Source organism: Oncorhynchus keta, chromosome 35 (assembly GCF_023373465.1).
Source record: "Oncorhynchus keta strain PuntledgeMale-10-30-2019 chromosome 35, Oket_V2, whole genome shotgun sequence".
NCBI classification, from domain to species: domain Eukaryota; kingdom Metazoa; phylum Chordata; class Actinopteri; order Salmoniformes; family Salmonidae; genus Oncorhynchus; species Oncorhynchus keta.
Window position 1 is genome coordinate 36,261,711 of NC_068455.1, and position 24,694 is coordinate 36,286,404.

The 24,694-nt window shown below is 43.0% G+C and overlaps 1 protein-coding gene across 1 annotated transcript in view; it reads right to left on the reverse strand.

The window, feature by feature from the left end:
* LOC118368446 (disks large-associated protein 2-like) overlaps positions 1-22,237 on the reverse strand; it is a 166,183-nt gene extending 143,946 nt beyond the window's left edge. The window contains exon 1 of the mRNA XM_035752557.2: positions 21,879-22,237. The gene's annotated coding sequence lies outside the window, so the exon portion shown is untranslated. The remainder of the gene's footprint in view (positions 1-21,878) is intronic.
* Positions 22,238-24,694: the final 2,457 nt, after the last annotated feature.

The following is a 24,694-nucleotide window of genomic DNA, read 5'->3' on the forward strand; positions in this document are numbered from 1 at the left end:
CCAAACAAATACCTATAAACAGTAAAAACAGATCATTTTGCAGCGGGCTCTCAATTTTTTCCAGAGCTATATTTGTTTTTGCTGTTTGTTCTTTGTTATAGGACCAAAAATATTGGAGAAGTGGTTTAACCATATATCTCCATTTTGGATAGATAATTATCCGTGTTGTTGTTTGTTTAGTGTTTTCCAATTTTCCCAGAAATGATTAGAGTCTATGGATTATTCAATTACATTGAGCTGATTTCTGACGTGCTGTTCCTTCTTTTTCCGTAGTGTATGTCTGTATTATTTTAGTGATTCTCCATAGTGAAGGCGTAGGCTCAGGTTTTCTGGGTCTCTATATTTTTGGTTGGATAGGTTTCTCAATGTCTTTTTTAGGCTTTTGCATTCTTCATCAAACCATTCATCATTGTTGTTAATTTTCCTCGGTTTTCTGTTTGACATTTTTAGATTTGATAGGGAAGCTGTTTAGGTTTTCTACTGCAAACTTTACACCTTCATTATTACAGTGAAACGTTTTGCCCAGGAAATTGTTTAAAGGGGATTGAATTTGTTGTTGCCTAAGTGTTTTTTGCTAGGTTTCCACACTACATTCCTTCCGTCTATAGCATTTCTTAATATTATTCAGTTCCTTTGATGCCTCATGATTGAGTATCGCTCTGTTCAAGTAGACTGTGATTTTGCTGTGATCTGATAAGGGTGTCAGTGGGCTGACTGCAAACACTGAGAAACTCTGTGTTGAGGTCAGTGACAAAGTAGTCTACAATACTACTGCCAAGAGATGAGCTATAAGTGTACTGACCATAGGAGTCCCCTCGAAGCCTACCATTGACTATGTACATACCCAGCGTGCGACAGAGCTGCAGGAGTTGTGACCCGTTTTTGTTGGTTATGTTATCGTAGTTGTGCCTAGGCGGGCATATGGGGGAGGGAATGCTGTCACTTCCAGGTAGTTGTTTGTCCCCCTGTGTGCTGAGGGTGTCAGGATCTTGTCCAGTTCTGGCATTTAGCTTGCCACAGACTAGTACATGAAATTATTGATTCCCCCCTCCAGGATGGAGAAGCTGTCTTCATTAAAGTATGGGGATTCTAGTGGGGGTGATATAGGTAGCACACAGGAGGACATTTGTCTCTGTCGAGATCATTTCCTTTTGAATTTCTAGCCAAATGTAAAATGTTCCTGTTTTGATTAATTTAAGAGTGAGTTAGGTCTGCTCTATACCAAATTAGCATACCCCCCGAGTCCCTTCTCTGTTTCACACATGGTAGTTTGGTGGACGGTACTACAAGCTCTCTGTAACCTAGAGGGCAAATCTCCTCCATACCATGTTTCTTGTAAGATGACAATGTCTGTACTTCTGATTTCTTTACTGAAGTCCAGGTTCCTGCTCTTTAGGTCAAAGGCAAATGACCTCAGGCCTTGGATATTCAAGGATGAAATAGTGAAGGCTTTATGTTCCATAAAGTGTCCAATGTTGTTAGTCGTGGGGTTTGCCCTCAGACCAGTAAGTGTGAGCAGAGCCTGCTGAGCATCTGGTACATGCCATTGGCTTGGGCTAGTGTAAGAGAGGGGTTTGGGCCTGTTTGTTTGCCCCCGGGCCAGGGCGTGTGACTTTCATGTTGAGGCCCTCTTTGCGGGAGTGGGGGGCATGGGGTGGGCAGAAGGGGCATAAGTCTGATCTGAGGGGGCCTAAATGGGGTGTGGGCATGGTTGACTTGGGGGGTGTTGATTGGTTGGGGTGGTGCTCTTGTCTGGATGTGGCTGGTGGTGCTATTGTCTGGATGTGGCTGGTGGTGCTTTCGTCTGGATGTGGCTGGTGGTGCTCTTGTCTAGATGTGGCTGGTAGTGCTATTGTCTGGATGTGTCTGGTGGTACTGTGATCTGGATGTAGGTCCTCTCGGCGAGGGTCCTCTATCTGTAAGTCCGGGGGTCTGGGAGAGTGTCTTGCTGGTCTGGTTGGGGTGTCTGTTGATCTGATGCACCTGTATGAAGTTTTGGGACTGTGGTTGAGGGCGATGTCCTTAAGGGTTCGGGCAAAGGTGGGCACTGATAACTTGTATAGGTGGACCTGGTCGTAGAGGCTGTTCAATTCCAGGGTGAGTGGTGGGCCAGGTATAGACTATTGGTTTTGAGACACAGTCACAGGAAATACTTGTGTTTACCCGCTGTATGGTAGCAGGGTGGAAGTCTTTCGTGGTAGCAGGGTGGAGATAACCACTTGTGCGTTGGGAAAAGTAGAATAAACTTTTTCACGCAAACGTTTTCACCTGTCGTGTCAGATTTTGAAAATATGCTTTACAGCAAAAGCAATCCAAGCGTTTGTGTGAGTTTATCGATCACTAGACAAAACATTATGAACACCTAGCATCAAAGTAGCTTGGTCACAAAAATCAGAAAAGAAATCAAATTAATCGCTTACCTTCGATGATCTTCGGATGTTTTCACTCACGAGACTCCCAGTTACACAATAAATGTTCCTTTTGTTCAATAAAGATTATTTTTATATCCAAAATACCTCCATTTGTTTGGTTAGTTATGTTCATAAATCCACAGCCAAAAAACATGTCAAATGTTTTTTATAATCAATCCTCAGGTTGTTTTTAAAATATGTAATCGATAATATATCAACCGGGACAATCACTTTTTCAATAGGAGTGGGAGAGACAATGGCTGCCCCACTCTGTTGCGTAAGCAAAACTCATGCGAACACCCAGCTATCCACTGACGCAATATGATCTTTCTCGCTCATTTTTCAAAACAAAAGCCTGAAACGATGTCTAAAGACTGTTGACAACTTGAGGAAGCAAAAGGAAAAGGAATCTGGTTGATATCCCTTTAAATGGGGCGAAGGCTGGCTATGGAACATGGAGCTTTCAAAATAGAAGCCACTTCCTGGTTTGATTTTACTCAAGTTTTTGCCTGCAATATCAGTTCTGTTATACTCATAGACAATATTTTGACAGTTTTGGAAACTTTAGAGTGTTTTCTATTCTAATCTGACAATTGTATGCATATTCTAGTTTCTGGGCCTGAGAAATAGGCAGTTTAAAATGGGTACGTTTTTCATCCAAAAAAAGCAAAATACTGTACCCTACACTCAACAAGTTAAGTGCTGTGGCCACCTTTTCCTGTGGTGTCCTCAGGTCGTTTGTGCCTGTGTGTATTATTATGTGGCTGGGGGATCCTAGTTGGTCCTGGAGCGCTGGGTGTTTGGAAACCAGAGTTCAGACACTGTGTGTTTGGGAAAAAGTTCATTTTCTTTAATATATTTCCCATTTGAGTCCACAAGGAGTACAATCTGTGGCTTGTGTATGTTCTCAGTGGGTGTGGGGGGGTTGACAGGAGGGCTATCAGGGTGGCTAACATGGGGGATGCTCAGATGGGGTGGGATCCCCTGGGCTTGGGGTTCTTCATTTGTCTGTCCTGCTGTGATGTCGACGCTATGGTCAGGGTCTGGGGTGGACTGTTCCGCTGTGGTGTCAAGACTTTGGTCTGGGTCTGAGGTGGGCTGTTCTGCTTGCTTCTCTGCGGGGGTGGCCAGCTCTCTAATGGGTTGTTCTCTGTCACACGTCATCATTCTCACTTTCTCCTCAAACACTTTCACCTTCTCCTCTAGTGCTCTGTTCTTCTCCTGCTCTTTCTCCTGTTGATGTTGTCTCAACGCCGTTCCTGAGTGCAGATATGTCTCTCTCCACCTCCAAATCTCTGGGTCTGGTTGAGGGGGTGTTGTTGAGCTGGACAATTTTTTGTGCTGACTGGAGTGTGTTCACCTACTGTTCCAGCTCCACCCACCTGACCTCCAGCTGGGTGAATTTAACCTTCATTTCAATGAGGGAGTAGTACCCTGTGCTGGGAGGTTGACTTCCCGCTTGGGGTTGCTCGTCTGTGGGGTTGTATAATGAAGAGGTCTGGTCTGACACGCTCGGGGTGGGGGTATCTTTCTCAAGAGAGCTCAGCAGGATAAGCTCTATTTCTTTAATTATGTAAAAGTCCAGCTGAAACTGTTTGGGGTTGTCCTGTACAATTACTGTTCCAGACTTGTACAGGTTGACATTGGCTAACTCAGAGTCCTTGTTGACTAATATCCTGAGTTTCCACCCATAGCTAACATCCTCCCTCTTAACAGAGGGGTAGTGTGTTAATATAGCACTGTGCTATGCCAGGGGATGGTCTGTGTGGAAGATTAAGTTGCTTATGTTCCCATTTTTATAATAGTCAGCAAAAAGTGTCTATTGATTTTCCATAATCAGCTTCTTTTTGTACTCTTTTCGTGCCTTGTAATTTTTTGCATCCAGAGGTTACTGTGTTGTAATGACCTCTGAACAGCGGGAGAGGGCTTCAAAGGCCTCGGCATTTGGGTGGGGGAGGCTGTGAAACTCTCCTGCCATTGTTGGGCTCAAGGGATTTGACACCTCTCACTTCACACCTCCGTGCTAATTGAAGTTGCAGTTAGATATGTTCAGTCCTTGCAAGCTTGGTAGCCTTAACTTCAATTCTTATAAAATAAAATATATCATTGTAATGTATTTTTATTATTGGCTTTAAAAGTAGCTTTAGACTAAACATTACTCAGTCAGTTCCAGGTTGGATGGTGTTTTCAGGTTTCTGTTGTTTGTTTGCCAGAGCATTTGCCGTATAGCTTGGAAATAAGAATCCTCGGTAGTAGGAATCCTTCCAGGTAATTTTGTCCAAAATCAGGTTGTAGGTTTGTAGTTTTGATTTGGAGTGAAGGGCGTGTTGTGGAGGGTAGTATCCTGTATATATCCTTGATGAAAAATACAAGTTTTTCTAACTCTAAATCTGAACATGCTGAACAATGTGTGAACTCATCTGCTCATCTCATGTCTCCTGAAGTGATTGTTAGTCCCACCTCTTCTGAATAACACTGAGGCTCATTGGACCTTCTTTAGAATGTCTTGGTTCTGTTTACTGATTGGCTGGGTCAGCGAAGAGGCAATGATCCTAACCAATCCTAACCCTTACAATAAGACAACGGCATTTGTGTTCTAACAAGTTTGCAATTACATATAATGATTTTAAATGTTTCCATTACCACAGAATGTGGTAAGAAATTTAGATAGATAGGACATTGATCCATCTACTGTAAACTAAATCCTCCATTTGGTTACTCAATTTGCAGCCCTCTGAAGATGCTCTTGTCATGTACCATTAATATGGCCCAGAGTTTTCCCTGACCATGTCAACTGACCACAGGAAAACCTTTGGGCCCTAGTTGTATAGTCAGGTCAGGTGGAGATTTAAAAGCTTTAACTACTGAGAACTGGTCTGAAATGGTCTAGCATAAAGGCCTTCTGGATGAGAGAAGCTACCTCATATCCTGCATGTCTTTTTTAGTGTGGAGCTGTGCGGGCAAGGGAGAAACACAAGGCACAACATCAGAGAGAATACATTAAACATTGCAGGGATCTGGACGGTTGTTTGTGTGATTCTGTTTGTCTGATGTCATCTCTGTGAAAAGCACTTTATAGAAGTTGGCCTAAATTCAAATTGCAGTAAATTCCCTGAAAATGTTCACAACAATACTGAGCTATGTTTATATAGCAGAGAGAGCCATACTGTAGGCTACAGTAAACAACCAAGTCAAGTCCCAACATAGAAATGAACTCAAGGAGACAGAGAGAACAGTCATCTCCACACAGAGCACATCTCTGCAGTAAAACCCCACTGGTCCTGTTAAACTCTCAGCTTCTCACCCATCCAACCCGATACCTCCTGTCTTCCTCTGTCACCACCTCCCTCTTGCCTCCTACCTCCAGCCACCCCTTGCTGCTCTCAGCTCAATGTCATCCTCCCCATTGGGCTATGACATAAGCACAGTCCTGAAGCCACACACACACCATGCCCTACAACCTGGGCAAATAAGTACATCTACACACTAAGCCTGTAGGTTTCCCTCTGACGTCTCCAGCCCACCCCAGAGTGTTTGTATAAAACATTTTTAAATTTTAGCAGACACTCATACAGATCAACATACAGTAGTGAGCGCATGCATTTTCATACTTGACTTTTCGCACTGGTTCCTCGTGGGACTCGAACCCTCAATCCTGGTTTTTCAAGTGCGATGCACTACCAACTGAGCCACACGGGAGCAGTGTAGAACATAGCTGAGGTCAGAGCCATCTGTCACAGCTGCTCTACAAAATCACCTCTCCGTCTCTCTCGCTCCACTGTATCTATCTCTGCCACCAAAGAGCACAAACAGAACAGCAGTCTCTGGAGTAAACAGTGAAACGACCAGAGCATGGAGGAGAACAGGGTCAGGGTTCCTTCCTGTCCAGAGCAGAGGGCAGGTAAGGGGAATGGTTGCTGCTAAGGTTAGCTAGACTATAATGGGAAAACAGAATTTCTGCTTCACTCTTCTCACTGGCAGATACTCTTATTGGGTACTGTGCTATCTTATGGAGAGAATTCCCTGTGAAACACAGCTGATCTTTGGCAGATGTTATATCCAGAGACCTCCTCGCTATACAAACTAGTGTTAAAGCTGGTTGAAGTGTTTGGGCGAATGTCAAATGACACCTTATTCCCTATACAGTGCACTACTTTAGGGTACTACTATTTGAGACACAGAGGTATATCTCTATCACCCTGTTCTGCTCAAATTGGTCTTAGTGACCTCGTCGTCATGAGTTGTTGAGCAAGCACAGAGTCCTGCAGCCTGACAGTGATGTAGATACAGCCAACAGATAAAAGAACTGCAGTCTGGGGAATCTGAAGATGCTCGCTTAGCACTGCTGCATTACAAATTGACTCACTGATGGAAAAAACACTGCATCATGTCGTAGCTCTTAAACACTAAACCGGAGAAAGAAAGTGAGCGCAGTTGGAGACTGAGTTGAATCATAAGTTGAGGGTAAGGGGAAGTGATGTTTGTGGACACTATGTTTCCACTCTGGATTATACTGCAGTGCACAGTTGAGGTCTTCACTAGCCCAAAATGTTGGACCCGTTCCTAAATAGATAATTGACTTCCCACCCGACTGGATATTGCATAAATACATTTTCAAAAACAGAGACCCGTTGAAAATGGACCCGAGGATAGTCAGACCTGTTCCGAAAAGGACCGTGAAATACAGACCCAAACAGACCTGTGCTGGTTCGGATCCGAGAGACCAGTTCACATCCGAAAGAAGGAAGAGAGAGAGAAACGCTCAACTGGGCACTTCCAGCGCTATCAATAAACAAGCGACATTGGCCAAATGATCCACAGTTAAGTGTCCTTAAAAACTGTCTACACATGTAGGATCGTAATTTGATCACTATATTCTTGCTGAGAATTTTCCTGCACTGCAGAAAGTGCTAACTTGTAGAATATTTGAGTTTTAAAAATGCTTCTAAAGTTTGTTATTTCCACTGAGAAATGTCTGACGTTATTTGCGCTAATGAAAAATGCATCAACCCCTACAAACATGTCCATTAATAATAATCCACATTATAATTCACATTTCCTGTTGCTGAAGGATTATTTTCCTGCTGTAGCAAACTGGCTCAAATTAATATCCTATATCTGTATAACAAATGACAAAACAACTATTAGTTGTGTTTCGATGTGTCGCATATTCAAAACGTTGTTCTATTGGTTTTGACCTTCCTAAAACAATAATTGAACCTGAACCTGAACCTCATGGTTCAGCTGTTGGAGATTTGAGTGCTAAATGCAGTAAGCATTGCATGCATATAGACCTATAGACCTAGGTGTTCACTGTACGATATTAATATAAAAAAATGAATATTAAGAGAGACAAGTTGAGGCCTAGCCCTAGAGAGATTGAGAGAAAGATAGAGAAATGCCAGTGCCGTGTTCTCGACATGGATGTCTTTATAATTGTCAGATAGGCTTCTAATGCTATACAAATATAGGCATATAGAATGAGGCTAATTCGTAAATGTTCAATCAGAATATTTTTGATAAAGAATTATATTGTTAGATTAAAGGAGTAACTCTGGTAGGCCTAAAACGTTCTCCCTCACCTCAACTGTCGGACTTAGTTGAAGTGCCGGAGAGCACAGCCTTCATAGGTGTGCAGTAGCTAAGCCTAATAATAGCCGTAACACACCAGAACCTCAAAAAAGTTGCTTTACTTTATTCGGGGAATATAAAAAGTAAGTCAAGTCATTGTCAAGTCATTGTTTTTAGGTTATTATATTGCGACATGAAATAAAGTTTTGCATCTTGCCTTCTTTGGTTTTTCCTCTTCATGGTTTGAGTGCGAGTAGCATAGTAGGCCTACCGATAATTGTATTATATTGCAGCAAACACAACATTACAGCTGGAACTTCATTTGGCCAACGAAAATGGCTCAACAGAATGAAGACTACGCCTATATTGCAGCTATTACCAACAAAGGTGATTGCATAGCTTCGGCCTACCCAACAAATGACAGCAATAGGCTAATGCAATATCTTTTACAACAGGCCTACTTTTATCCTTAAACTAAATATGGAGCACAAAATTGAAAAGTCAGAATTTAGGACCACATTTGGGATCTGTTGAAACCGTGAAGACTAGTGCACAGTACTGACACATGGTAGTGGCAGTGCTATGCAAACCAAGAACATCACCACTGATTTCACTAAGCTTGAGCACAGCATTAGTCATGAGCTTATTATTTACAGGCTATGTCCACTCTAACGTGTACTGTACATGTACATCTTCTCCTTACAGTATAGCCCCAAGGCACTCAATAAGCTAGGAAGGATTTCCCTTCCTACATGTCATGTGTGAGTCAATAAAAACACTTTACACTATTACCCAGATACACACAAGTCATGGTGTCATGATGTCATGTGTGTATCTGGATTTGGCAGGAAAATACATGAATGGGCTCCATTTGAGGTTTGCGGTAATAAAGGTTTATTGAAATGCCCTTGAGGTGGGCAAAGACCAAACTTGAGGGAAATAAACTGCACCATTGCAGTATGATCCCACCCACACAGACACACACATACACCTCTCCCTTGACACACCTTCCGCTTAGTAGGAGGGTGTGTGTGCATCTCTCTCTCACACACGCACAAACTCTCTCTTCCTATCTCTCTCCCCCTCCTTCTCTCTTTCACTCACACCAACTAACACACACACACAAACGCACCCGCCCACTACCCAGGCACAGCCAGTTGGACCTGGTGAGTCCAAAGAAGTGCCATGGCTTGACATGGTACTGTTTGCATAGAAATGCAAGAATCGCCATCGCCGACACTGCCTGATGACGTCTCCATGGCAACAGGGGGAGCAAACCCCGGGACTCAGCGTCAAACGAACAAGGACTTTCAGAGACAGAGGTTTTTCTCGTACATACAGTATAAGAAAAACATCACATATTACTGGTTCATTTCACCCAAAGTTGGTACTAAAGGAAAGGCTCTCTACTCATTAATGCATACATCTCTCTGAAACACACCTGCTTTTCTGCTCGACACTTCTGTAACGGTTCTTCCGTCGAAGGAGAGGAGGACCAAAATGCAGCGTAGTTCGTGTTCAACATGTGTAATAAGAGACGATAACGTGAACACGACACAAATACAATATAACAAACGTGGCAAAACCCGAAACAGTCCTATCTGGTGCAGAGACCACAAAGACAGGAAACAACCACCCACAAACCCCAACACAAAACAAGCTACCTAAATATGGTTCCCAATCAGAGACAATGACTAACACCTGCCTCTGATTGAGAACCATATCAGGCCATACATAGAAATGGACAAACTAGACACACAACATAGAATGCCCACCCAGCTCACATCCTGACCAACACTAAAACAAGGAAAACACAAAAGAACTATGGTCAGAACGTGACAACTTCAGATGCAGAGAGAGATGAATTCCTTCATTCTCAAATGAATGATTCACTAAAACAAAAGGCACTTGTTTTAATTAAAAAATATATATTTTACCTTTATTTAACTAGGCATGTCAGTTAAGAACAAATTCTTATTTACAATGACGGCCTAGGAACAGTGGGTTAACTGCCTTGTTCTGGAGCAGAATGACATATTTTTACCTTGTCAGCTCAGGGATTCAATCTTGCAACCTTTCTGTTACTAGTCCAACACTCTAACCACTATGCCAGCCTGCCGCATCAACCAAGTAAGCCGTAAATTTGGCATTTTATTATCCTCTCCATATAGCCTACTTGAATCCTTTACCTGCCAGTGTATATACAGTGCAATTGGAAAGTATTCGAGCAATAATAAAGCCATGAGGTCGAAGAAATTGTCCATCGAGTTCTGATACAGGATTGTGTTGAGGCACATCTAGGGAAGGGTACCAAAACATTTCTGTAGCATTGACATTCCCCTTGAACACAGTGGCCTCCATCATTCTTAAATTTAAGAAGTTTGGAACCACCAATACTCTTCCTACTGTATAGCTGGCCGCCCGTGCACTTAACCACCATAAGTTGTGAAGTTCATCATAACTTGTTTAATCTGCCTATTAACTTGTCATAACTTTCCAAGACCTTGTGGTGCAACATAACACATCATAGTGTGACTCCAAGTTAACTTTGAGATGATGGTTATTGTATAAATATTTGCGCATCAATGTTTCCACCGCAATTATTGCATAATCTTTTTCACCGACCAAAAAATGATGCACCCTTGTCTAGCATATTGTATTTTGTCGACATTGGGACATTTTACAGGCAAATGTTTCCATCAGGCCTATTTTGTTATGCGCCAGGTAATTCATCCACATGAAATGTTAGGATGAAAGTCTGGTTAGGGACACAAAGCATGCGTGGGAGGCTAGAAGCCATTTGTGTTGTATAGTTTGTGTGTGCTTTTTGGCATATCACTTCTTTCAACTTGGGGGCAGTAATACATAAGGTCATGGGTCAGGTCATATATCAGGTTAGGTTGAATCTCAATGTGACTTGGATTTAAAAGGAATAGCGCAGACTAGTGAAAACAATATGGTGGAAGGAAACGCTCTCTCACCCATGTTTACGTCAATCCAATGCTTTTTAACTTTAGTAGCACATGTAAGAAGAATCAAGTTAGTTACCTAGTTGATTTGTCCCGTTAGCTAGTGATAGCTAGTGTTAGTGATGCACAAGCTAGGCCTATTTGAAACATCTCCTGGCCGCATTTACTCGGCAGATTCAATAGCTTGAACCCCCCCCCAAGGGCTTTAAAACCCTATTAAAAAACCCATTTGATTTTTGCCAGAAGTAAAAACAAATACATATAAATGAACATGCATTTTTTTTTTTTTTTTTTTTTTTTTTTTTTTGGGAGTCAAAGATAATAGTTTCAGCATAGTTGTAGTTTTTCAAAATGGTGGGCTTGTCAATGATTTCATTTCAGTTTACAAAATATTTTTTTCATGATTATTTTTCGTTTTCACCTGAGCTGAGCCATAAGAGAGGCTAGGCATTTACCATTACCATGATAATATTTGCTGAATTTTTGTAGATTAAGTGTTTTTTAGCTATTAATGTATCAAAATGTGTTTGTTTACAAATGAGCTATGACATAGGCTATGAATATGTAGCACAACTTTGGATTTCAGCCCATCTCAAAATGTAATGGTTTGGACCGGTTGGAAGTTTTTACAAAGTGGTCTTCTCTTCTCTGCTCGCTTTCGCCATGTAGTGCACCTCGAAGAAATTGATTGCTGTCCTCGTTATGAAATGATCAACTGTACCCTCTACTGTATATCTGAAAATTACCATATACACTGAGTGTACAAAACATTAGGAACACCTTTCTAATATTGAGTTGCACCCCCTTTTGCCCTCAGAACAGCCTCAATTTGTCGGGTAATAGACTCTACAAGGCGTGAAAAGTATTTGAAGGGGTTAAACCAAGGCCTCATACCATTCTAAAGGGTTAATAAATTGTGTTCTGATAAACTGTAAGGTCTCCTCTCAGGAGACCTCTGTGTGTGTTAACACCTGTTTTGAGTGATATGCCCTGCAGACACTATCAGAAGGTGGAAACCGCCTCATAAGCTCATACTCCTCCTGTCTGGGCCCCACTGTGACTGTCTGAGGTTCTGAGAATACGACTGGTTTTCTGAGAACACAAGGCCACCGCAGGCCTGATGGAAACCGCCACCTAGCGGAAGATGCTTAGACTTATCTGTTGTGAAATGTCACCTTGTTATGAACCTATACCTTTATAAGCTGCAGGACGTCTTCGACACCTCGCAGAACCTGGGGAGAGCTGTCATATACTGTACTCTGTACCAACCTCTGTCTACAATTGTATTACTAAATTATCATTTTAAATACATAAACAAAGAGTCTGTTTCCTTTCTTACTACCAATATATATGTTTGATATATAGAACTGATCATCTGAAATTGACCAGCATGCTCCACAGGAACGTTGGCCCATGTTGACTCCAATGCTTCCCACAGTTGTGTCAGGTTGGCTGGATGTCCTTTGGGTGGTGCACTATTCTTTTTTATTTTTTCTTCTTTAAATAAATAAATAAATAATATGTTTATTATTTTACAATAAAAAATCGAATAAAAAAGACAGCAATACTAACAATGACATTCATTGTACTGTTGAATGGGATGGCCAATTTAGAGGACAAAACAGAACTTAACTCACACATACACAAACTAAAACTAAATCCTATTAGGTGGTACATGTATAAGAAGACATCATATAGTCATTACAAGCAGTGTAGTTAAGCCAAAAATAAATGTTGAGTGGAGTACAGCACAGAGTAGCAGCAGATCGTCAACCCAGTTATGAAGCGGGACTAGACCATTTATCCAGTATCGGCTGCCATATTTTGTAAAACATTGGACTTCTATTGGAGGTATTGTATCGAATCTTTTCCATATGTATTACATTCCCTAAATCCCGTAACCACATTTCAAAGGTAGGTACAGTCTCCAGTTTCCAAAATTGCAATATGAGCCTTTTGGCTAATAGAGTACAAAGAGAGACAGCTTTCCCTTCGTGGTTATTCCCATCAACTGTACCAAACAGAGCATTCAATGGGTCTGGGGCTAGCACTCTGTCAAAGGCTCTAGATAAGTAATCAAAAATGAGTGCCCAGTAAACATGTAACTTAGGACATGTCCAGAATAGGTGCACTATTCTTGCTACACACGGGAAACTGTTGAGAATGAAAAACCCAGCAGCAATTCTTGACACACTCAAAACGGTGGCCTGACATCTACTACCATACCCCGTTCAAAGGCACTTAAATATTTTGTCTTGCCCATTCACCCTCTGAATGGCACACACACACAATCCATGTCTCAAGGCATAAAAATCATTCTCTAACCTGTCTCCTCCCCTTCATCGATACTGATTTAAGTGAATAAGGGATCATAGTGTTCATCTGGAATCACCTGGTCAGTCTCTGTCATGGAAAGAGCAGGTGTTCATAAAGTGCTGTACACTTTTGCTTTAAACTGGCTGTTTGAAGCAAACCTACCAAAATTATTGCTGACGGTCAACCTGAGCAATCTCAATAACATCTATTGTAAACCCCTTCCGTGGGTATAGCCGGATGAGCGTTGTGTCTCTGGTAGCTTACTTTTATTCTGGTCAAACTATTTTTAACAGCTCATAGATAACAATAACCTAGCAAATGACTTAGGTTGTCACTCAACCAATAAAGCCTAATATCACGCAAGTCATTTTAGCATTTAATGCTGAAGGTGCTGCGCAGATGTGCATGATCAGGAACAGGCCGCCTATCTCGCGTCGGTCAGCGCATGAAGCTTGGCACAGTGCGCAGGTGGGTGGACTATGCTACTGATATTGCCCGAGGGTTGTTCGGCAATGGAATGCAAAATTACTTGTAGATTAATAATAGTCAACACAGTTACATGCAGTTTGACACTGAAGTAGAGGACATGTGTATCAGTGAATTGTTACATCCTTAATGTTTATGTTAGTGGAAGACATTTTAGTCTATTATCGGGGAGAGAAATATGATTGTGCATCTAGTGGAAGTTTAGAAATGTGTTATTGTTGAAAAATGGAGGCTTGTGTAATAAATTAAGTGAATGTTTTATAAATTGTTGATAAACCAGAAGTTCTAGTAGCAGGATATTGTAGTAGTAATAGTGAATGTTTTAGATAGGTAGGCCATGGGTTAGCTATAGTAAGTGGGGTCACCATTGTAGTTTGGTTAATGCGTGGGTTAGTTTAGTGGTTTGGGGTGAGCTGTGTGGCATAATCAGTCTTAAGTGCTTCTCCGGTGCTATATTTTATTTGGTAGAAGATATTTCTGTTCTAATTTTAGATTTGAAAAACCAAACTAGACCAATATTTCATACATAATATGTTTTTTTCCCCAAGCTGTTGGGAAAGTGGTCAACATGTCAGTAAACATGTTGAGAAAGTGTAGTTGATGCGGTTACGAAAACAGCTGTATCTCTTGATTGGTAGAAGTTATTTATGTTCTGATTTCAGATTTATACAGCAGAGAAGTAGCCTAAGATCTCATACCCTCTAAGTTTTTATGTAACTTGTTGGGAAAGTGGTCAATGTAGCTGAATTGTGTCATAAGTCAAACATCTTATTCATGTTCATAACATCTACATAGTGTTGCTGAAATGAGGTTCTGTTTTTTGGGTCACTTTGGTAGGTGGCCCTTGGAGTACTAAGCTACTTGTGGATCAATGGAGGCTCATCAGAGGAGGAAGGGGAGGACCATCCTCCTCAATTAATTTCATAAAAATAAAAATGTTGAAACTTTAAAAAAGTTATCCTTTTTAGATAAATTTATACTAAATATAATCACGTCACCAAATATTTGATTAAAACACTATTTTGCAAAGAAGGTCTACAGTAACCTCAACAGCACTGTGTAGGGTAGCACCATGGTGTAGCCGGATGACAGCTAGCTTCCATCCTCCTCTGGGTACATTGACTTCAATACAAAACCTAGGAGGTTCATGGTTCTCACTCCCTTCCATAGACTTACACAGTAATTGTGACAACTGCCGGAAGACGTCCTCCAACCTATCAGAGCTCTTGCAGCAGTAACTGACATTTTATCCACCCTCAAAGGATCAGATAATTAATCTAGTACTGAAAGCATAAACTACAGCTAGCTAGCACTGCAGTGTATAAAATGTGGTAAGTAGTTGACTCAAAGAGAGAGAAAGACAAAAGTTGAACAGTTTAAGAAATGATTTTCTTCCAGAATTCAGGAGAAGCAAAAGAGAAATAGAGAGATTGAAAAAAAATGTCACTCTCCCTTTCATTTACTTAGCTAGCAAATGCAGCTAGCTAGTTTACTCTACTGAAACCCCCTGCTCAAACAGAGGAATGTTATGTTAATTAGCTGGCTATGATTTTCCAACACAAATCTGGAACTCTTCCAAGTCAAGGTAAGCTTTTGGTTTTATTAATTATTGCCACCCGGAGCGACCGGTGTAACTGCTTACTGACACTGTAACGTTACTGCATGATTGTAGCGGGTTTACTAACGCGTTAGTTCTATTAGCTTTGCTGACTATGACGTTACCTTAGCTAATATGGTGACAACGATGTAGGCTGTGTGTAGCGGTTTGGTATGGAAAGGTTTTTGCCTGGTCACATACAACTGATGTGTTGTGCATTGAAGTCCACAATCGAAGGAATATAATGCTATGAAAGTGAACTGTATTTACGCGTGATCAGGGATGTATTCATTCCGCCGATTCTGTTGAAAAACGTTTCTTAAATGGAAACAAAGATAAACATATCTGAATTTTTGCCAATAGAAACTCCCATTTGCAACTGTTGGACTAATGATTACATCCTATATCAGCAAGATGCAGGCAAGAGTGTGCAAGGCGGTATTGAATGTCACTGTCTACCCATGTGTCACTGTCTGTCACCTCAAATGTGTCTCTTGACCTGTGCACACATACATTGTAAACTTGCATTCATAGGCTAGGTTGTAGCAACTTCATGATGGGTATAGGGAAAATTAGAGTATCATGTAGTAGCCTGAACCTATTGCATATTCAATTCACTGGGTGAATGGAATATGAATGAAAGTCATCCAATACGCTGTAATAGTAAAATAAGGCCATGCTCATAAAAAGAAAAAGGTTCTCCCTCATCTTAAACGGCTCTGACCGCCACTGTTGTGGATGGACATGAGGTCTGGCATTGTCACAGGTTGCAGTATAGAGATGCTAAGGCAAGACAAGATAGTGTTTTCTTTCCCTCTTTTCCTTTTGGGCTGAATTGAGGTTTGCCATCCCCATCAGGAACGAGTGCTGCACTAAAGAAGGAGTGTATTCAGAACCTCATTGATGCTGTCTGGCAGCGCATGTGTGCCTTTGTGTGTTCGTCACAGATGGAGTCAACTGGACTGATTGGAGTCAAAACCATTATCCCAGAAGACTACCCATAATCTGACAGCCATCAGCATCCAAATAATAACAGCTCCTGTCACACAGGGCAAACTCACATTGCTAGTAATTAATATTTAACCATTCACACGCCCCATTGATTGTAATGTTACTCAAAGCCTTGGCCAACATGTTTTCCTGAGTGTTGGTGTGCAGTATGTACATATAAATATTACAGTTTACAGTAATGCTTATGCTAATCATGCATAAATAATGTACATCAATTATAACTTATCTCCCCTAGGGTATTTGCTGCTTGTTGAGTAGTCAACTGGATGAGTCCAGTGTGTGTGTGTGTGCACGCATGCATGCGTGTGTTTGTGCGTGGGCGCGTGTGTGTGCGTGTCTCATCGGTCCAATGGATGAGGCCAGTTGAACTGTGACCATCTGGCTCATTAAACTGTGCAAATCAACACGAGAGCTGGACCCTTCAGGTCGTCTCAGCAAACACGATCATCCTTCTCCTCTCCCATCCCACAGCACAGACAGCAGCAGCATGACTGAATGAGGGAAGCAATGCAAACAGAGATAATTCAATACATTTAATAACTACTATCTGTAATCCAGGCACCTGCCAAACCAAGTGTGAAATGATGCGAGTGGGGTCTTTTTAATCACGTCACCGATGAAGCTTCATTCTTTGATCCTAATGAGGATCAAATGTCTAATGGCCCCTCCACTGAAATGGACCAATTCAACGAGCAATTATATTATGGTACGGGATACATATGAATTACCCTAAACAGTGTCCATAATGGTGATAATATATACATCGTCAATGAATTGTTGTCAGTGTGATCTCAGCATTTTTATTTGAGGTATTTTTTTTTTGCTTATGTACTATTTTCAGTCGGCTACTTACATTACTTCCCCAGAACGGTCAACCACAATTGTAGCTCAGCATCGATAATATCTGAAGTCAGTGAACAAAACACTGAAAATATGCACTACAGTTCAAAAGTTTGGGGTCACTTAGAAATGCCCTTGTTTTTGAACAGAGGCCCAGTATCAGCAGCCATCACTCCTGTGTTCCAATGGCACGTTAGCTAATCCAAGTTTATCATTTTAAAAGGCTAATTGATCATTAGAAAACCCTTTTGCAATTATGTTAGCACAGCTGAAAACTGTTGTTCTGATTAAAGAAGCAACAAAACTGGTCATCTTTAGACTAGTTGAGTATCTGGAGCATCAGCATTTTTGGGTTCGATTACAGGTTCAAAATGGCCAGAAACAAATAACTTTCTCCTGAAACTCGTCAGTCTATTCTTGTTCTGAGAAATGAAGGCTATTCCATGTGAGAAATTGGTTAGAGTCCGTTTGCGTTGTGAAGGGAGTAGTACACAGCCTTGTACGAGATCTTCAGTTTCTTGGCAATTTCTCACTGCTTTTCTTTCAAAAACAAGGACATTTCTAAGTGACCCCAAACTTTTGAACGGTAGTGTATATTTTTTTGTGTGTATTGATGTGTAAATGTGTGTGCACAAGCATACAGTACATGTCCATGTCATGTAGTGGGAGTACTATATAAGGGAACGGGGGCATTTGTCAATGTTCACAGTGCCATAGCCGAGTACAGTAGTTTATGTCTGGAAGGCATTCACCATGACGCATGAGAAATAAGAAACATCACACACGTTTATGGTCATGTGTGGATCAACACACACATTTTTCGTAGCCGAGGGCTCAAATAAATGATCCCTCTCAACCACATCAATCAATTCCAAGTAACGCAATATGGAAACGCGCTGTTTACAGATTCAAATCCACAAACGGCACTCAAATCGTCTGTCTTCTGTAAAAAATTAAAGTGACAGAATCATTTTCTATTTCAACAGGCGTATGTGTCACCCTAAAATGCTCAAGTTTATCCTGACAGGCCATTGAAAGGGACAACTTCAATAGAAATGTTCTGACAGACAATCCATAAGGTGATATAGTGAACCTGATTAATATTCATACGTGTAGCCTCCAGCTCAGGTAAAAAGGACGAATAGCCAGGTGACAGTGTACAACGCACACACACGCGCGTGCGCACACACACGCTCACGTACAGCCCCCAAGATTCCGCTTAAAAATGATTGATCCGCCTGTGGACTGACTGAGCTCCTTCCCCTCGGCCGACTGCCTGAATCTGAATCCATCAGGGACTGCAGTGCATTAGGGAAACTAACAAGGATGGAAATTCAGACCGGAGAAACAGCCTTGGCATGCAGCGCGATGGCTATATGTCACTTGTTTATGAGTTAGCTAGTACCTAAAGTCTAGTCTAGTGTCATGCGCATGGCATGCACAACACACACACACAATTGATTCCCATTCAAAATCCTATTTTCCCAAAACCTAAACCTAATCCTAACCCTTAACCTAACCCAACCTTAAACCTAACCCTAATCCCAAACCCCTAACCCTAACTCTTAACCCTAAACTTAACACCTAACCTTAACCCTAATTCTAATCCTAATTGTAACCCAAACCCTTAAACATTTGACATTTTAGTCATTTAGCAGATGCTCTTATCCAGAGTGACTTACAGTTAGTGCATTCATCTCAAGATAGCTAGGTAGGAGAGACAACCACATATCAGAGGCATAGAAAGTAAATTTTTTCTCAATAAAGTAGCTATCAGTAGAATCAGAGCTAGAAGGGAGTGGGGTTTATTGCTTTGATGTTTGCAGAGAACGACAGGGTGTTGTCCTGAACAGCTACGCTCCTGAACAGCTCATCAAATGGCTATCCAGACTATTTTTCTTATCTCATACTTTTTTTTTGTATTTTCTTAAATGTGCATTGTTGGTTAAGGGCTTGTAAGTAAGCATCGGGGCATGTGACAAATAACATTTGATTTGATTTGTCCAGGGTCACAACAAGGTTCTTTGCACTCTGGGAGGGCAACACTTAGGAGTCAACCGTGATGGAGAGGTCTTTGAGCGAATAGGTGTTCCCCGGGAGGAACAACAGCTCTGTTTTGTCGAAGTTGAGCTTGAGGTGGTGGGCCGACATCCAAGTTGAGATATCTGCCAGGCACCCAGAGGTGTGTGTCGCCACCTGATTGTCAGAAGGGGGGGGAAGGAGAAAAGTAGTTGAGTGTCATCCCCATAGCAATGGTAGGAGAGACCATGTGAGGATATGACGGAGCCGAGTGACTTGGTGTATTGAGAGGGCCTAGAACCGAGCCCTGAAGGACACCAGTAGTGAGAGGATGTGGTGCAGACACAGATCCTCTCCAAGTCACCTGGTAGGAGCGGCCTGCCAGTTATGATGCAATCCAGGAGTGTGCAGAGCCTGAGACGCCCAGCCCTGAGAGGGTGGAGAGGAGGATATGATGGTTCACGGTGTAGAAGGCAGTAGAGAGATCTAGGAGGATGAGAACAGAGGATAGAGAGTCAGCTTTGGAAGTGCTGAGAGCCTCCGTGACACAGAGGACAGCAGTCTCAGTTGATTGACCCGTCTTGAAGCCTAACTGGTTAGGGTCAAGAAGATTGTTCTGAGAGAGATAACGAGAAAGTTGATCAGAGACAACACGCTGAAGTGTTTTGGAAAGAAAAGAAAGAAGGGATACAGGTCTATAGTTTTTGACATCAGATGAGTCGAGTGTTGGTTTCTTGAAGAGAGGAGAGACTTGGGCCATTTTGAAGTCAGAAGGGGACGCTGCCAGTGGTCAGGGATGAGTTGATGAGGGAACTGAGGAATGGGAGAAGGTCTCCAGAGATGGTCTGGAGAAGGGAGGAGGAGATGGGGTCGAGCGGACAGGTTGTCAGGCAGCCAGACCTGTCAGGCAGCCAGTCACAGGATTTCATCTGGAGAGAGAGGGGAGAAAGAGGTCAAGGCGTAGGGTAGTTTTGTGTGAGTGAGACAATAAGCTGAATGAATGAGTAGCGGATGTCGTCAACCTTCTTTTCAGAGTGGCTGACAAAGTCGTCCGCAGAGGGGGGTGGAGAATTAAGGAGGGAGGAGACCTAACCCCTAAAATAGCCTTTTCCATCCGGGGACCGGCTAAATGTCCCCACTTTTCCGAATTTTGCTGTTTTACTATCCTTGTAAAACACACACACGCGCACACACGCACACACACACACACACACACACACACACACACACACACACACACACACACACACACACACACACACACACACACACACACACACACACACACACACACACACACACACACACACACAAGTAGGGTTTGAAAACTTCAGGAAATGTTCAATAAATTCCTTAGTTTTCCCGAAAATCCCAGGTCGAGGATTACCTGAATCAGGATGGAATAAACAGGAAATCCGTAATCCACCATCCAGGTTTTCTGGAAAACCTGTAAATGCATTGAAAGTTTCGCAACTCTAACTCCAGGGAGAGAACCACTGCTCCAGGCACAGATCTAGGATCTCCCTACTGCACTAAATCTAAACCTTAACCATCAGCAAGGAAAATTGTGACACTGACCTTAGACCAGTGTTCAGGGGAAAACTCTCATGCTTTTGACTTTAGAGCTCCAAGCATACCGACCAGTGTTTTAAAAGCACGTGCACAGGAGCCCTGACCAGGGTGAGAGGCTCTGCACTGCAGCAGTGTCCTGTAGGCTCCATGTACTGTATGAATTGTATGGTACCCAGCTGCAGTGGCTCAGTGCTCGAGAGGTGTAATTTACTGTGAGCCAGACCACAGGGACCTTATAAATCCTCAGAATGCTAGCAGGACCCAGAGAGAGCACATCTCCCCACACATGATAGAGTGTCAGTATACTGTTACTGTAAACACACACATGTAAGCACACACACAATTATAGAGAAATCCACTTACGCAACCTCAAACCACCCACCCGCACTTTACTGAAACACACACAGGCAATACCCGCCCACACACATACAAATCAGTGAGAGATATTGCCTACTTTGTGAATTAAAATGCCCCCTAACCAGCACTGTCACAGAGTCTCTTCGTCATCAGCTTCTGAGCATTAGTCTACTGAGAATACTTGGGTTTCCCCCACAGAACAATACTTTTTAGCTATTTTTTATTGACTGCACCCCAGAATCAGTTCGTTATCAGGCAAATCCTGTTCTCTTGTCACTGCATTTTATCATTCCTGTCTCAACCACTGCCAAAATACCGCATGAGGATGTGGTGGGTATGATATGAGGATAACAAAACGGAAACAAATCAAATCCAACTCATTCGGAGTGTAGGATTACTGGTATGTGGAAGGGAGCCCCATGGTTAAGCTAACTGTATTGCTAACTGTACATAGAACTGTAGGCTACATATGGCTTAGCCATCTCTCTAAATGATCACGCCTGCCTCGTCTTCTGCCAAAAGCTGAAGCAAGCGGCTGCTACTTCCAACACGAACGTGTTTAGTCATCACACCACTTTTGCCTTAACACAACGCCAACATCACCGCAATACCAGCAGAACATCACAGACGAGATGTATTTTTCGACCTCATCAGGAGAAAAAAAACTAAACTCCACTCTTCTATCCGTTTCATCAGAGGAGAAAGGAGAAGAGAAGAGAGAGAACTTACCTGGCAAGGTGTCCAGAGGCAGGAGACATCAGAGAGCATGGGCTTGTCTTTCACACGATGACAGCAGAGGATCACACAGTCATGTGTGTGAGAGATGCTTCACTCTCCCTCTGAACCAGTCTCACTGATGTCAGCTCACTTTTCTATTTCCTTCCTCCTCTTCCTTTTTATTCTCTTCTTTTCTTTTTCTTTTATCCGAACCCTCGGAAGAGGAGGGCAAAAAAAAGGGGAAACGGACAGCAAGATGCTCTGCTCTCCAGTGAGACTACTTCTAATCTCGACACAATCCTCTACTGCAGCACAGCACAGCACAGCACGGCAGGCACTCTCACTGCCCGTTCACACAGCCCGGTGACGCACAAAACCCGGAACTGGAGCCTGAATGCGACATGGATACTTGACTGGAGTCTACGTGAACAACAGTACCTCACTGAGATGTGCTATTGGCTGGTAGAGCATTTGAGAGGGCTCCTTGTCTCAATCTCTCTTTCTCTCGCTCGCTCGCTCTCACTCTGTCTGTCTCTCTCTCTCATCCTCTCATTTAATGTGTACCTACAGTGGAGAATGGTCCTCATTGAAACACTGTTAGGATGACATCACATCATCCACCTGGTCCAAACATGGACCGCTTCACTGCTGTTATCGCCGTTTATCGCCATTGACAACAGACGTCTTTCTGGTGCGGAGTGCCATGCGGGCAGTGAGACTGATAAACTGGCTGCTCTCTCTCTCTCCACTCTCGCTCCCTCTGTGCATCAACATGAACTATTGACACATCCAACCTTCCTACAAGCACTGACATTCACCATCTCACACACACTCAAACTAAATAGGCTAACTACTAAATACAAAACAAGCCCAGCTAGTGTACAGTGTACGTGTGTAATGCACATGTAGATTGGCCTCACTCAATGATTAGTACACACTGATGGTGACGCTGTGTGGTCGTTGCTGTCTTTATTGATGCAAAACATCCTCTCATCAGAGGTAGCACTTTCCTCTTCTAGAGTAGTGTGTGTCTGGAGTGAGCAGCAGGGGCAGAGGACTAGTTGTCTTATCGGACCAGGGTTTAGGGGTGTCCTGCCACGGTGGCTCAAGGTCGGCCGACATGTCAATCCAGATCTATTGCCGGGCCAGGAGACAGCCAGCCAGCCCCAGTGCATTCTAATGACCTGGTGAGACAGGATTTATGTTCCTATCGGAAATATTCATACTGCTTTCATACACAGGGTGGGTCAGTGGGAACACAGAGAATATTGATATCCATCAGCTTGTCATGTATAGGTAAATGATAAAGGGATGAGGATGAAAAAAGAAGAGGATGGGATGTCTGGCTATATGGGCGTCATGACTTGAATTCCTTATGTAGCTGACAGCTTATAGCCCCCAAGCAGTCTTTTTCATTTTATTTTTTAAATCATCCCTGTGTGTCTAATAAATCCCTGTGTATGTTTATTTCATGAAAATAACTCCTAATAAATTGTTCATAATTTCCATGAGCCTCCTTTTGCCATTGATACGAATTGAAATATATTTACATACAAAGTCCTGATTGGCAGATAGGATCGTCTACCTTTGACTCATTCCTCTCTGCCTCCTTCTTTCCACTCCTTTCCTCTTTTGACCTCACCCTCTCACCTTCCCCCCCTACTCACAAGGCAGGCAATACGCTCGACCTCATCTTTACTAGATGCTGTTCTTCCACTAACCTCATTGCAACTCCCCTCCAAGTCTCCGACCACTACCTTGTATCCTTTTCCCTCTCGCTCTCATCCAACACTTCCCACACTGCCCCTACTCGGATGGTATCGCGCCGTCCCAACCTTCGCTCTCTCTCCCCCGCTACTCTCTCCTCTTCTATCCTATCATCTCTTCCCTCTGCTCAAACCTTCTCCAACCTATCTCCTGATTCTGCCTCCTCAACCCTCCTCTCCTCCCTTTCTGCATCCTTTGACTCTCTATGTCCCCTATCTTCCAGGCCGGCTCGGTCCTCCCCTCCCGCTCCGTGGCTCGACGACTCATTGCGAGCTCACAGAACAGGGCTCCGGGCAGCCGAGCGGAAATGGAGGAAAACTCGCCTCCCTGCGGACCTGGCATCCTTTCGCTCCCTCCTCTCTACATTTTCCTCCTCTGTCTCTGCTGCTAAAGCCACTTTCTACCACTCTAAATTCCAAGCATCTGCCTCTAACCCTAGGAAGCTCTTTGCCACCTTCTCCTCCCTCCTGAATCCTCCTCCCCCTCCCCCTCCTCCCTCTCTGCAGATGACTTCGTCAACCATTTTGAAAAGAAGGTCGACGACATCCGATCCTCGTTTGCTAAGTCAAACGACACCGCTGGTTCTGCTCACACTGCCCTACCCTGTGCTCTGACCTCTTTCTCCCCTCTCTCTCCAGATGAAATCTCGCGTCTTGTGACGGCCGGCCGCCCAACAACCTGCCCGCTCGACCCTATCCCCTCCTCTCTTCTCCAGACCATTTCCAGAGACCTTCTCCCTTACCTCACCTCGCTCATCAACTCATCCCTGACCGCTGGCTACGTCCCTTCCGTCTTCAAGAGAGCGAGAGTTGCACCCCTTCTGAAAAAACCTACACTCGATCCCTCCGATGTCAACAACTACAGACCAGTATCCCTTCTTTCTTTTCTCTCCAAAACTCTTGAACGTGCCGTCCTTGGCCAGCTCTCCCGCTATCTCTCTCAGAATGACCTTCTTGATCCAAATCAGTCAGGTTTCAAGACTAGTCATTCAACTGAGACTGCTCTTCTCTGTATCACGGAGGTGCTCCGCACTGCTAAAGCTAACTCTCTCTCCTCTGCTC